The sequence below is a fragment of the Balaenoptera borealis genome (genome assembly GCF_965194805.1).
Source record: "Balaenoptera borealis genome assembly, chromosome: 4".
Classification (NCBI taxonomy): domain Eukaryota; kingdom Metazoa; phylum Chordata; class Mammalia; order Artiodactyla; family Balaenopteridae; genus Balaenoptera; species Balaenoptera borealis.
In genome coordinates this window covers 31,620,302-31,632,514 of record NC_138861.1, presented here as the reverse complement: position 1 = coordinate 31,632,514, position 12,213 = coordinate 31,620,302, and the positions used below count along the sequence as shown (strand labels likewise).

General features: G+C 46.0%; 1 long non-coding RNA gene across 4 annotated transcripts in view; it reads right to left on the bottom strand.

Moving 5' to 3' along the window:
- The window catches only part of LOC309628181, a 461,146-nt gene that overhangs the window by 424,267 nt on the left and 24,666 nt on the right, over nucleotides 1-12,213 (bottom strand). For 3 of the 4 annotated variants that reach the window (XR_014244218.1, XR_014244219.1, XR_014244220.1), the window contains one exon: nucleotides 1,633-11,137. This is a non-coding gene — a long non-coding RNA (uncharacterized lncRNA). Of the gene's footprint in view, nucleotides 1-1,632; nucleotides 11,138-12,213 lie in introns of those variants that run through there. The other variant, XR_014244217.1, reaches the window with a different exon arrangement.

The window sequence follows — 12,213 nt, the reverse complement described above, 5'->3', positions numbered from 1 at the left end:
GAAGCATTAACAGGGCTTCCCAAGGCTAATTAATTCACCATCACTGTGATGAATGCTGTAAGTGCGTGGTCGCTGATGCCACCGGAGCACGCCTCAGGGGACTAACCTAGTCTGGGAGGCCAGAGGCGCCTTCACAAAAGTGCCATTTTAGCTGAGGACTGATAATGACGTGTGAGCCAGATGAGTGCTACGCAGGTGTGTGTGTCGAGGGCGGATAGGCAGGAGAAAAGGGGATGTTCCAGACTGAGGAACAGCAGTAAAGAGGCCTGAATAGGGAAAGGCCCTGGCATGGTTCAGAGGATGCCGAGAGAAGTCTAGCCTTGGCTGTTACATAAAGACCTGGGAGAGGGTGGCATCTGGTGAGCCAGGGCCAGTCCACGCAGGGCCATGTCAGGAATGCTTACTTGACACCAGAGCTTCTCGACCGAGACGATTTTGCCTCCCTCCCCTCCAGGGACATTTTTCCTTGTCACAACTGGGAGTAGACTGCTACTGGCATCTGGTGAGTAGAGACCAGAGATGCGGCTAAATATCCTACGTTGCACAGGGCAGCCCCACAGCAAAGAATTCTCCCACTCAAGATGTCAACGATGCTGCAGAGGAAAAGCCCTATTTTAGAATGAGGATCAAGGAGCCACGCAGGGGTTTTAGGCTGGGAGGTCTGGCGATGAGATTTGCTTCAAAAAGATCACTCTGACTTCAGTGTGGACTGATGGGGGAGAACTATTAGTGTAGATCTAAAGCGATCGGTTGGGAAGATCTGCTGTGGTCTGGGCAAGAGAAGATGTGGCCCAGCCTTGGGGAATGTCAGTGTGGATGGAGAAAAGTGAATGGATGAGGAAGATACTTAAAAGAATAAATCAGTGGGATTGGGTGACAGATTGGTTGTGGTGCATATCTCAGCCCATGCTCTTGAAAGCAACAAAGCCCGAGGCAAGGCTTAAATGCTGATGCTTTACTTGGACGGCTCGGTACCAGGGCAGCAAGAGTGAGGGAAAGGGAAGTAAGGCAGAATGACAGGAAGCAGTGCGTTTCCACCCAGACCGCTGCTTCAGAGGAGCTGTGATGAGACACAGGCACCCAGCCAGGCCCCCAGGATATCTTTGGATGGGGTGCTGGAGTAGCTGCACCTTAGAACAGTCCACTGGAGAGAGGAAGGAGAATATAGCTTCTATCTCCCATCTCCCACTGGTCAAAGTTTCCCCCGTGGCAGTTTTAAAACATATCTTCAAATTCTCCCATTAAAACACATCTGCAAGTTTCTCCCATCATGAGGTGGGAACTGTATCCTCTATCGTGAATCTGGACTGGCCTGAATTACTCACTCGTATCCAGGAGAACACAGCAGAAGTGATGCTGTAGGACTTCCAAGGCTAGGTCATACAAAGCCATGCGGGTTCTGCCTTGCTCACTGGAGCACCTGTGCTTGGAGTCCTTGGCTGTCCTGTAAGGAGTTGACGACCCTAAAGCCACTGTGCTGGAATGAGCCCAGGCCACACAGAGAGCCCAGGTGGAGGGGCTCTGCTTCATAGCTCCAACCACAGACCCTGTCAACAGCCAGCATGCACTGCCGGCCCTGGGTGTGAAGATACTTTCAGATGATTCTATTGCACGAGCGTAGGGTCACTCATAGCCGTGAGTCACCCAGCTCCGGCTTCAGACGTCAAGGAGCAGAGCCAGGCCAGTCCTACTGTGCCCTACTGACCCTCATAATCCACGAGCCTAATTAAATGATTGTTTTAAGCCCCTGGACTTTGGGGTAATTTGTCACCCCCAAAGTCACTGGAACACACTTGTTACAGGTTAATGACTCACCCTTCTCATTTGAATCATTTGGCCCCCTGACATCACCCCAAACCCTGCCATGTGGCACTTCAGACAGGAGCCCGGGACACCAACAGTATGGCTGGGGGTCCTCAGATGGCAGATTACAGATACCCCACAGGGAGTCAGCCAACCACAGTGGAGCCTAAGTAGAGCATGTGGCCGAAGATTCAGGAGAGACATAAAGTCAAGGCATCAGGCACGGTGTGCTGATATGTCTGATACAGGGGTGAGGCAGCGGGAAGGCAGGAGTTAAGGATTCTCACATTTCTGGTTTCTGACTTGAGCAACCAGGTAGATTAACGATTTTAATTGAAATCATTAGTGCAATTTACTGAGAGAGGAACTGGATAAAAGGAGGGGGCTCAGTTCAAGGTACCTGTGTGGACATTGGATATGGCAAGAAGTAGGAGCCCAGAACACCAAAGACGCTCAAAGTCATTGATCTTAAGACTCCAGGGCCCCAAGAGGGCTTAAGAGCCTGTCCCTGAATCTTCTTTCATGTGTGATGAATATTTTCCAGGTCTCTGGTTGGGACCCTTGTCTGGCTGAATTATGTATTTCAAGGCTAGTGTGTTAGAGAAGGTAAAGGGAGCCTCCAGGAAAGAACACGGCATCTGCAAGAGCTGCCATATATAAACACATGCCCTATATCCCAGTGCTGGCAGGAGAGATACCATCAGGTTTACTTATTATCATTATTTTTAATGTGTGGGGAAAATATTTTAGTTACCTTTAATATGTTGGAATCCTTTCCCAGCATGCAGCGCTCTTCTTTCTCCTCCTTCTCACTTTTTAACCCAAATTGCAAATGTTCTGTATATGCAAGATGTTAGTCTGTTTTGCACTGCATGTTTAGATAATTGGTGCTTTTGACTGATGTTCTTGTCAATGTTGCTTTAGTTCACGGATTTATAATATTCCTAGGCCTGGAGGAGATCTCACAAAGAAATAATGCAAAACAATCCCCAGTTCCTGAATGCCTGAGGTGACGGGAGCCAGCCACCTCCTGTTCCCTACCACAGGTGGGCAGGATCCTCTTCTGAAACAAGAAGTCAAGGTCAGGTCTAAGGACAGGTCTGAGCTACTCCGATCCCTGTGAGGGCAGAGCCTGGGGGTCTCCCAGTCTCAGCTGGGACTCCCGGGACCCATTCCCTGCTGCTCTCCCAACACACAGTTTCAGGTTCTTCCAGATCCGCTTCCCTCAACCCCTCTGCTAAAATGAAAAAGGCCGTGCCTGCAGCAGTAATAACTTTTGATTATTTACAAAATCGTGTCGGGGCGGGGAGTGGGGGGCAGAATACAAGGAGGAATGAAGAAAAGGAGGGATGGAGCATTCACTGAGGCACCACTTTCCTGTTCTGGGGGGCTTTATCACAATGAGTCCGTACAAAATCCTGTTGGTATTAGTCACCCATATTTTTTACATGAAGAAACTGAGGCACAAAGAGATTCATTAACGTGCCCAAGATTGTGCAGCTAATAAGATTCAAGGCCAGAGTCCATTTTCCACTCCAGTCCAGTGCTCTTTGCACCATCCTTTTCTTCCCTAGTCTTTGTATCCACAACTCTATTACTCTTTTTTTTTTAACATCTTTATTGGAGTATAATTGCTTTACCATGGTGTGTTAGTTTCTGATCTATAACAAAGTGCATCAGTCATACATATACATATGTCCCCATATCCCCTCCCTCTTGCATCTCCCTCCCACCCTCCCCATCCCACCCCTCTAGGTGGTCCCAAAGCACCGAGCTGATCTCCCTGCGCCCCTCGGCTGCTTCCCACCCCTCTATTACTCTGAAAGAACAGAAGGCATTTCTCTGGTTGTGGGGAGACCGGGCTGTGGGCGCAAGAACCACTGTACCTCTCCCTGCGCGCCACCAGGTGGCGCCGTGAGAGGCTGAAGTCCTGCTGCTTTTCACCGGCGCCCTTGGCGAGACACACAAGCGTGGGGTGGAACAGCTGCAGGGAGAGTGTCAAAACAGAGTTCTATTTAGGAAAGCGGAGCTTTCTGCCCGGCCCTGTTTCCCACTGGGATCCTTGGTTGGCTCTCCACAGACTATAAATGAATTTGCTTTTTTCTTCCTTCCCCATCCTACTGCTAACCCACATCTCGATTCTATTTTCTCTCCAACTCTGACACCAGGGCACGAGTCCCACCCACATCAGGGAATAGTGTGTCCTGAAGAGAGAGGGCAGCAGGCAGGCTGGGTGGTGCAGAGTCGGGGCCTGCAGCCAGTCCCCAGAGCAACTGGTGGGCCATTTCCCACACAGACCCTTCCCACCCGTGGACCATCACAGCGTTCCCACGACCCCACCCCCGCCCCCCAAATCTAAAGGACTTATCTTAGTCTGCTTGGCTGCCATAACAAAGTATCACAGTTCTGGGGGCTGGAAGGCCAAGGCCAAGGTGAGGACAGTTTGCTTCCTTCTGAGGCCTCTCTCTGCGGCTTGCTGTGTCCTCACGTGGCCATTTCCCTGTGTGAGCATCCCAGGTCTCTCCGTGTGTCCTACTCTCCTCTTCTTCTAAGGACACAAGCCAGATTGGACTAGAGCACATAAAGCGGTCTCATTTTATTCTGTGTGTGCATTACTATTCTTTTTTTTTTTATTATTGAAGTATAGTGATTTACACTATTGTGTTCATTTCAGGTGTTCAGGGAAGTGATTTGGGTACATTTTTTTTTGTCAGATTCATTTTCCATTATAAGTTATTACAAAATACTGAGTATAGTTCCCTGTGCCATACAGTAAATCCTGTTGCTTGTCTATTGGATGTATAATAGTTTGTATCTGTCAATTCCATACTCCTAATTTATCCCTCCCCTCACATTCTCCTTTTGCAACCACAAGTTTGTTTTCTGTCTGTGAGTCTGTATCTGTGTTGTATATAGATTTGTTTGTATTGTTTTTTTAGATTCCGCATAAGTGATATCATATACTATTTCTTTCTCTGACTGACTAACTTCACTAAGTGTGATGATCTCTAGGTCCATCCATGTTGCTGCAAATGGCATTATTTCATTCTTTTCTGTGACTGAGTAATATTCCATTATATATATATATATATATATACCACATCTTCTTTATCCATTCCTCTGTTGATGGACACTTAGGTTGCTTCCATGTCTCGGCTATTGTAAATAGTGCTGCAATGAACATTGGGGTGCATGTGTCTTTTCGAATTAGAGTTTTCATCTTTTCTTTTTCTAGTTTTCTAAGGAACCTCCATGCTGTTTTCCACAGTCAGCCTCATTTTCTTTCAATTGCCTCTTTAAAGGTCCTGTCTCCAAATACAGTCACATTCTGAGGTACTGGGGATTAGGGCTTCAATAATATGACTTTGTGGGGGGATACAATTCAGTCCATGACAGGATCCAATCACTAATGTTTAAACATCCTGGAGAGGGCAGAATTTTGTGCTTAATTTTAGCCCCAAGAGGTCACGGGAAAAGTCATAGGTCACAATGTGCTCATGACGTTCACCTCATGAACTTCATCAAGTGTGTGATGTTAAGGATAAACATAGCTGAAATAATCCAAGTAATTGCAAAATGGCCCATCCTGGGGCTCACATGGTAACCCTGATGGATCTGGTTTGGGGTCTCTAACCCATGAACTAACTAGAACATCAGCAAGTGTCTACTTCCCTTTGAAAAGCAGTTTCCCCTCATCTCTCTCTTTTGAACACCCCCAAATGCAGCGCACTCCCGGAGCCCACAGAACTCCCTCCTTCCCTGGGGTCTGTCTACCTGGGAGACAGCTCTTGGATGGCAACCTGGATCTACCCGACACACCCTAGGGGACTGTAGGGATGGCATAGTCGTCCCCAGGTTGAAAGACTAGGCCAGAGGGTCTGCTGAATCTGGGAATGCCCCCAAGCCAGTCTACATGGAACCTCATTTAGAAGAAATTCATAGAGAATTAAGAAATCCCAAAGAGGTCGTCTCTTCCCCAAGGGAGAATTGTGGAGGAAAGGCAAGAGAAATGCCTAATTAGAAAATAAAGAAGGCAGCTCCCGTTTGACAGTGGCCAACATGACCAGAGGCTGAGGGCTGGGTTGCCCTCAGCTGGGGAATGATTGTGTGGTCATTTGACAGCTATGCATCTCCAGCACCTTCTTGTCCTCAGACTGCTCTTCTGTCCCCTCAGAGGGAAAACTAACCCTAGTTTGATAACCTAAGTAATTCTCAACCCAGCCCCTACTCAGCCCTCTTAAGGGTTTCTGGCCTTCTTCAAGACCTCAGATTTCTGTACTCACGTGTTATATCGTGGTGCAGTAGAGTTATATGATGCTGGAGCCACAAGTGCGTATGTGCAATAGTTGTGAGTCCGGCCCCATGTGGTTTGGGCAGATGTATCTCAAGCAGGGAAGGCAAATCTGTATCCAGGAGAAGCGTCTATTTTAGTGAGAACAAACTATTGCAGGAGACTGATCCACGCGGGCTATATCATCTCATCTTGGCTCTCTCTGAACATTCCTACCGTGGTCACCTGTCACCCAGTGACTTTGGTCCTGGGCCCTGGTGATGCTGTCTCCATCTTTGTCTCCAACCTAAGGCTGGTAGAGCTCCATGCTACTGCTAATCTTCGGGTTGCCTCTCCAGCGATTTGGACTTCTCAGTCTGACCATCATTTACAGAACCAACTCCCTGTATCAGATTCCCACTCTTTTAAACACTTAGTTTCTTTTTGCCTGGTTGGACCCAGACTGATAACAGCCCACTTGAAGTTTGAGTTCATAAAGTTAAAGAGAGACCAATCAGCAGAGCGTGTGATTGTTCCCAGTAGCCTTCAGTTTTCTTCAGATGTAGACAGAGAATAGGCAGAGAGTTGGATCTAAGTAGCACTGGAGTCTTGCCAAGAAAAAGTGATGGAAGGAAGAGCTGAAGATGATTTTAAGAATGACCCAAAGACTCTCGGCTGGGTTAAGAGATAAGTGAGGTTATGAAAGGGTGAATAGCAATGCAAAGATGGGAAAGCCAGTGGGTTAAAAATCCATGTGTGCTTGATCATTTTTTGAGCAGAGGCGCTACAGGGAGTGAGCCGAAAGGTTATGCAAGGGTAATCAGGGATTAGGATGCTTGAAATCAAACTTTTGGAAGAGATGCAGCAATTGATAAGACCATGAGAGTGAGTGGCTGAGACAGGCTGGAGGACAAGATCAATGGAAATGAGGAAATGAGGGATTACTGTTGAGTGGATTGTCTACGTGGATATTGAAGACCCACCCTAAGACCTCTAAAGGATCTGGGTCTCTCCTCTCTTGCTTAAACCTTGGAGAGCGGGGCTCCAGCTTGTTCTCTCCTCTTCTCTCTCTGCTGTCCTGTCCCTCACCATGACCCTTGATGGTGGCCACGGTTACTCTCGTTCCCCAAGCCCCACTAGCACAAAGTTGTTATGTGTAACAGACGTTTACCAACTATTCGCAGATAAAAGAGGAGACATAGCAGAGCATAAGGCTAGAAATAACTTAAAACTGAACATCACCTATGAAGTCTTAGAGTCCTTAATAGGAATTTCTCAAGGACCAGTTTTCCCCTTGGGTCCTGACTCTGCCAGTTTTGTTCAGGTCACCTCTCTCTACAGAGACCCTTCTCTACCTTGCTTCCTCTTTGGGACATCTGGTCCCCCAACCTCCCTTTATTGCAAGCGTCCGGGATAATGCTCTTAAATTCACATACAGGGAACACACATTCAGTGGTGCAGTCCTTTCACAACTCTTGCCACCACGGGGGTCCCACCTTTTATTTCCAAAAGGCCTGTCAAGGTATTTTCCTAAAGAAAAGAGCCATCAACCTCTAAGAGGAATTCTGCCCCTTCCCCAAAATACAAAATTGCAACAGGCATGGCATTATTCTAATAAAGCAAATGTTTCACTTTCCTGTTATTACCCAAGTTAAAATGACATCATGCAAACCACAGTGTTTAAAATCTGAAAAGCACTTTTCTAATTCAAATATAAGAGGAGAGAAATTGTATGTACAATCGCACAACCCAGTCTAATAAGGAGATGATCCAAGAACCAAAGATCCATTTGTCTGCAAGGCCCCAGGGATGCAGACTTGGGGAAAGTGGGTTGTGACTAAATGCAGTGCTCAGTTGAATGCATGCTTAAATTAATGAATGAAATGTGCATAGTTGTATATGACATCATGACTTATAATAACAAATAGACGTTTGGTCTTCTGGCATAGGGCTCCTAAAACCCTTGGAATTTCCTAAGCGATAAGAGAATGAGAGCATCTTTTGTTATAATATTTAGTCTTTGGCCTTGGTTCCTGAAATAGCTCCAGAGCCATTGGAGCTATTGGTGACCTATTGGAGGTTGGTGACCTTCTGGGCTGGTGAACATATGGCGGTGCAGGGAGAATGGCTCCAGGCCCCTTCCTATATACTTTGCCCTATGCATCTTTTCCATCTGGCTGCTCCTGACATATCTTTTTATAATAAACTGGTAACCTAGTAAGTAAACTGTTTTCCTGAGTTCTGTGAGCTGCTCTAGCAAATTAATGGAACTGGAGGAGGAGATCGTGGGAACCTCCGACTTACCGTTGGTAGGCCAAAAGCACAGGTGACAATCTGGACTTGCAATTGGCATCTGGGGATGGGGACAGTCTTGTGGGACTGAGCCCTTACCTGTGGAATCTGATACCAGCTCTAGGTAGGGAGTGTCAGAACTGAACTAAATTGTAGGACACCCAGCTGGTGTTGCAGAATTGGTCAGCATGGGAATAAGCCCACATCTTGTGTCAGAAGTGTGAAAATAGAGAACCACAGGAACAGGTTTTCCTTTACAGTGTAATGCAAGGAGGTGCTTGGTAGGCACTTTTTAGCCATCTCAATAAAATCATTTCAGAACTGTGGTGGAACCCAAGCGGGGAATAAGAAGGGGATGAAGGGGAATAAGAAAATGGATAAAACAAGTGTGACTCTCTTTTTCTAGAAGCTAAATGTGAAAAGGAGAACGACAGTGTAGTAGCCACTTAGTTCCAGCACTCCTCAGGATACTCTGCTCCGCAGTCTAGGTATTTTACACTCATGGTATCTTGAGGAGACTCTAACAAAGGGCACCTCCCAAGCATCCAGTTCTTTACATGCCCCCCACGTATGCCTAGGGCAGTGCCAACTATGCCCTTTCCTGAGTGAATATTTTGATAAGAGTCTTGGGGAGAGAAGTAAAAAGGACAGGCCTGCTAAAGTGAAAAGAAGAGGAGAGAGATGTGTTATGGACTGAATTGTACGTCCCCCAAATCCATATGTGGAAGCACTAACCACGCAGTGTGACTAAATTTGGAGATAGGCCCTCTAAGTAGGCAACTAGGTTAAGTGAGGTCATAAGGGTGGGGCCCTAATCCAATAGGACTTGTGTCCTCATAAGAAGAGGAAGAGGCAGGAGGAGTTGACAGGCACAGAGGTGAGGCCATGTGAGGACACAAGAGCAGGTGGCTGTCTGCAAGCCAGGAAGAAAGGCCTCACCAGAAACCAACCCTGCCAGCATCTTGATCTTGAACTTCAAGCCTCCAGGTTCATGAGAAAATTCATCTCAGTTGTTTAAGTCACCCAGCCTGTGGTACGGTTGTTATGGCAGCCCAAGCAGACGAACACAGGGAAAAAAAAATTAATAATAATAAATATATATAATAATAAGGGGGGAGGTTTGTCTAGGATGCTGAACCTAGATTTCTCTTCATAATTTTGCAAAGGTCTGGCTCTAGTGGTGTAAAGGGAGAGGGAAAGGGAGAGGGGAGGAACATGACAGTGGCGGATTTGTCACACAACAAGACACTGGCTCTCACCTGGCCAGCTCATGCACCTCCCCAGTCCCCGTTTGCTGTTCCCCATTCCCTGGATCTCTGGGGCTGGCTGTCAGACTACGGCAAATACTCTGCCTCCAGCAAAAGCAATTGTTTGAGTTGGGAGCCCTCTGCCTTCACCTTGGGTCACTTTATAGACCTCTCAAAGGTTTGCTTAGTTTTTAAACATCCCAGTTTAGATAACTAAAGTTCTGTGGTGGGAGGTGTGGGTTTTGTTCTTTTGTTTTGTTTTGTTTTGTTTTGTTTTTTTCCTTCTGATTTATGCCAGGATCAAAAGCAGCTTCCCTGGGACTTCCCTGGTGGCGCAGTGGTTTAGAATCCACCTGCCAATGCAGGGGACATGGGTTCGAACCCTGGTCCGGGAAGATCCCACATGCTGCGGAGTAACTAAGCCCGTGCGCCACAACTACTGAGCCTGCAGGCCACAACTACTGAAGCCCACACGCCTAGAGCCTGTGCTCCGCAACAAGAGAAGCCACAGCAATGAGAAGCCCGCGTACTGCAACGAAGAGCGGCCCTCGCTCGCCTCAACTAGAGAAAGCCCACGTGCAGCAACGAAGACCCAACACAGCCAAAAATAAAAATAAATAAATAAATGTATAGAGTCTTTCCTGTGGTTATCGACCCATTGAGAGCCGCTCTGCAGCCAAAGGCCTCGCTGTGCTCCAGGGAATGCCTGAGATTAGGGAGGATTCCGCAAGAGGCTTGAAGAGCCGCACGCGGGTGTGGGGACGTTGCATCTCTCTTTGCAAGCACATAATGGACCCAAAGTGGTGGACCGCTCACAAATTCGTTCCCCCCTCCTTTCATTTCTAACCTTAGCGGGAGAACTGCATTAATTACTTAAACAGTTGAGCGACTCAGAGGCTTCTTTTCAGCTGCAACGCTCACGTGGCTGCCTCTTTTATGGCCGGCAGCTCCCTGATGCCAAGGGTGGGCGACGGAGGGAGGCCTTGCTAGGAGCACTTGTTTAAACAAGGCCAATTTCAAGCCTACTTTGCATGCAAATACTTACAAGAGCATCCCGGCTCGTTCCTTAAAATTAGATGGAATAAAGACACTTTGGAGGGATATGGCTTGGTTTGTTTCCAATCTTTTCCTCTTATGGCTAAAACTAGTTTCTCCAGATCATGCTTTGGTTTTGCTGTGTTGAGAGTTTATATCACAAGGAAAATAACTTTGTTCTTCAGGACCAACAGTTTAAAATGGGAACCATTTAATTTATTTTGGGGCGGGGGGCGGTTTGTTTGTTTGGTTGGTTGGGTGGGGTTTTTTTGGCCTCGAGGAGGCTTCTGGGCGTGGAGTCTTAACTGGACTGCCAGGGTATTCCCGGGAACCATTTAATGTTGTTGTTCTTGTTTTAAATTTATTTAGAATAGTGTCTTTTAAATGGGTCTCTTAAAACCGTTTGCCTTGGAAATGTTATGTTTATGTGCACAATTCCAGGCTCCCTGGGCTTCTTTCTTCATCATCAGGGTATCTTGCTTGCAGAGACCTGCAGGAGGTAAATGTGGTCTTAGCATTTCTGTGTCTGGTCAGGTACCTGCCATGCACATGGTAAGCACTCATTAAATAATTTCCTTGGTGAATTATTTATGGTGTGGTCGCATTAATCTTTTATCTTAGACTAATTCATACTCTAAAATGTTGGTTTGGCCATTTTTGTAAATCATTTTCACAAATAGGTGTTTTCTCTGGATTCATTGGGTTATTAGCAGTTCAACCAAAAAGTGTTACCACGTGCTAGATGACGTTCTTCTCTGGTTAACTTAGTTTTTTTATTAATTTAATATCCATGAATGTTATCAAGATTGCCAGTCTACATATAGTTCTTCTGGTAACAATTCTCAAACTCTAAAGAATGGTGAAAAAAGCACAGCTTTGTTGTTGTTGTTGGGTTTTTTTTTTGGTCTCTGGAGCTCAAAAAGATTTTTATGGTTGAAATGGAAGATGGTAAGCAGCCCTATTTACAGTAGCCAAGATATGGAAGGAACCTTATTGTCCATCAACAGATGAATGGATAAAGAAAATGTTGTACATATACACAATGGAATACTACTCAGCCATAAAAAAGGATGAAATAATGCCATTTGCAACAACATGGATGGACCCAGAGATTATCATACTAAGTGAAGTAAGTCAGAAAGAGAAAAACAAATATCATATATCACTTTTATGTGGAATCTAAAAAATAAAACAAACTAGTGAATATAACAAACAAGAAACAGACTCACAGATATAGAGACCAAACTAATGGTTACCACTGGGGAGAGGGAGGGGAGAGGCAACATAGGGATAAGGGATTAAGAGGCACAAACTACTATGTATAAAATAAACAAGCTACAAGGATACTTTGTACAGCACAGGGGAAATAGCCAATATTTTATAACTATAAATAGAACATAACCTTTAAAATTGTGAATCACTGTGTTTTACACCTAAAACTTACATAATGTTGTAATCAACTCTACCTCGGTAAAAAATAATTCTTAAAAAAAAACCCAGAAAAATAAAGGAATGGTAAGAGGCAACCACAGAGTGGACAAAAGGAGTCCTGGGGACTGCCCTTTG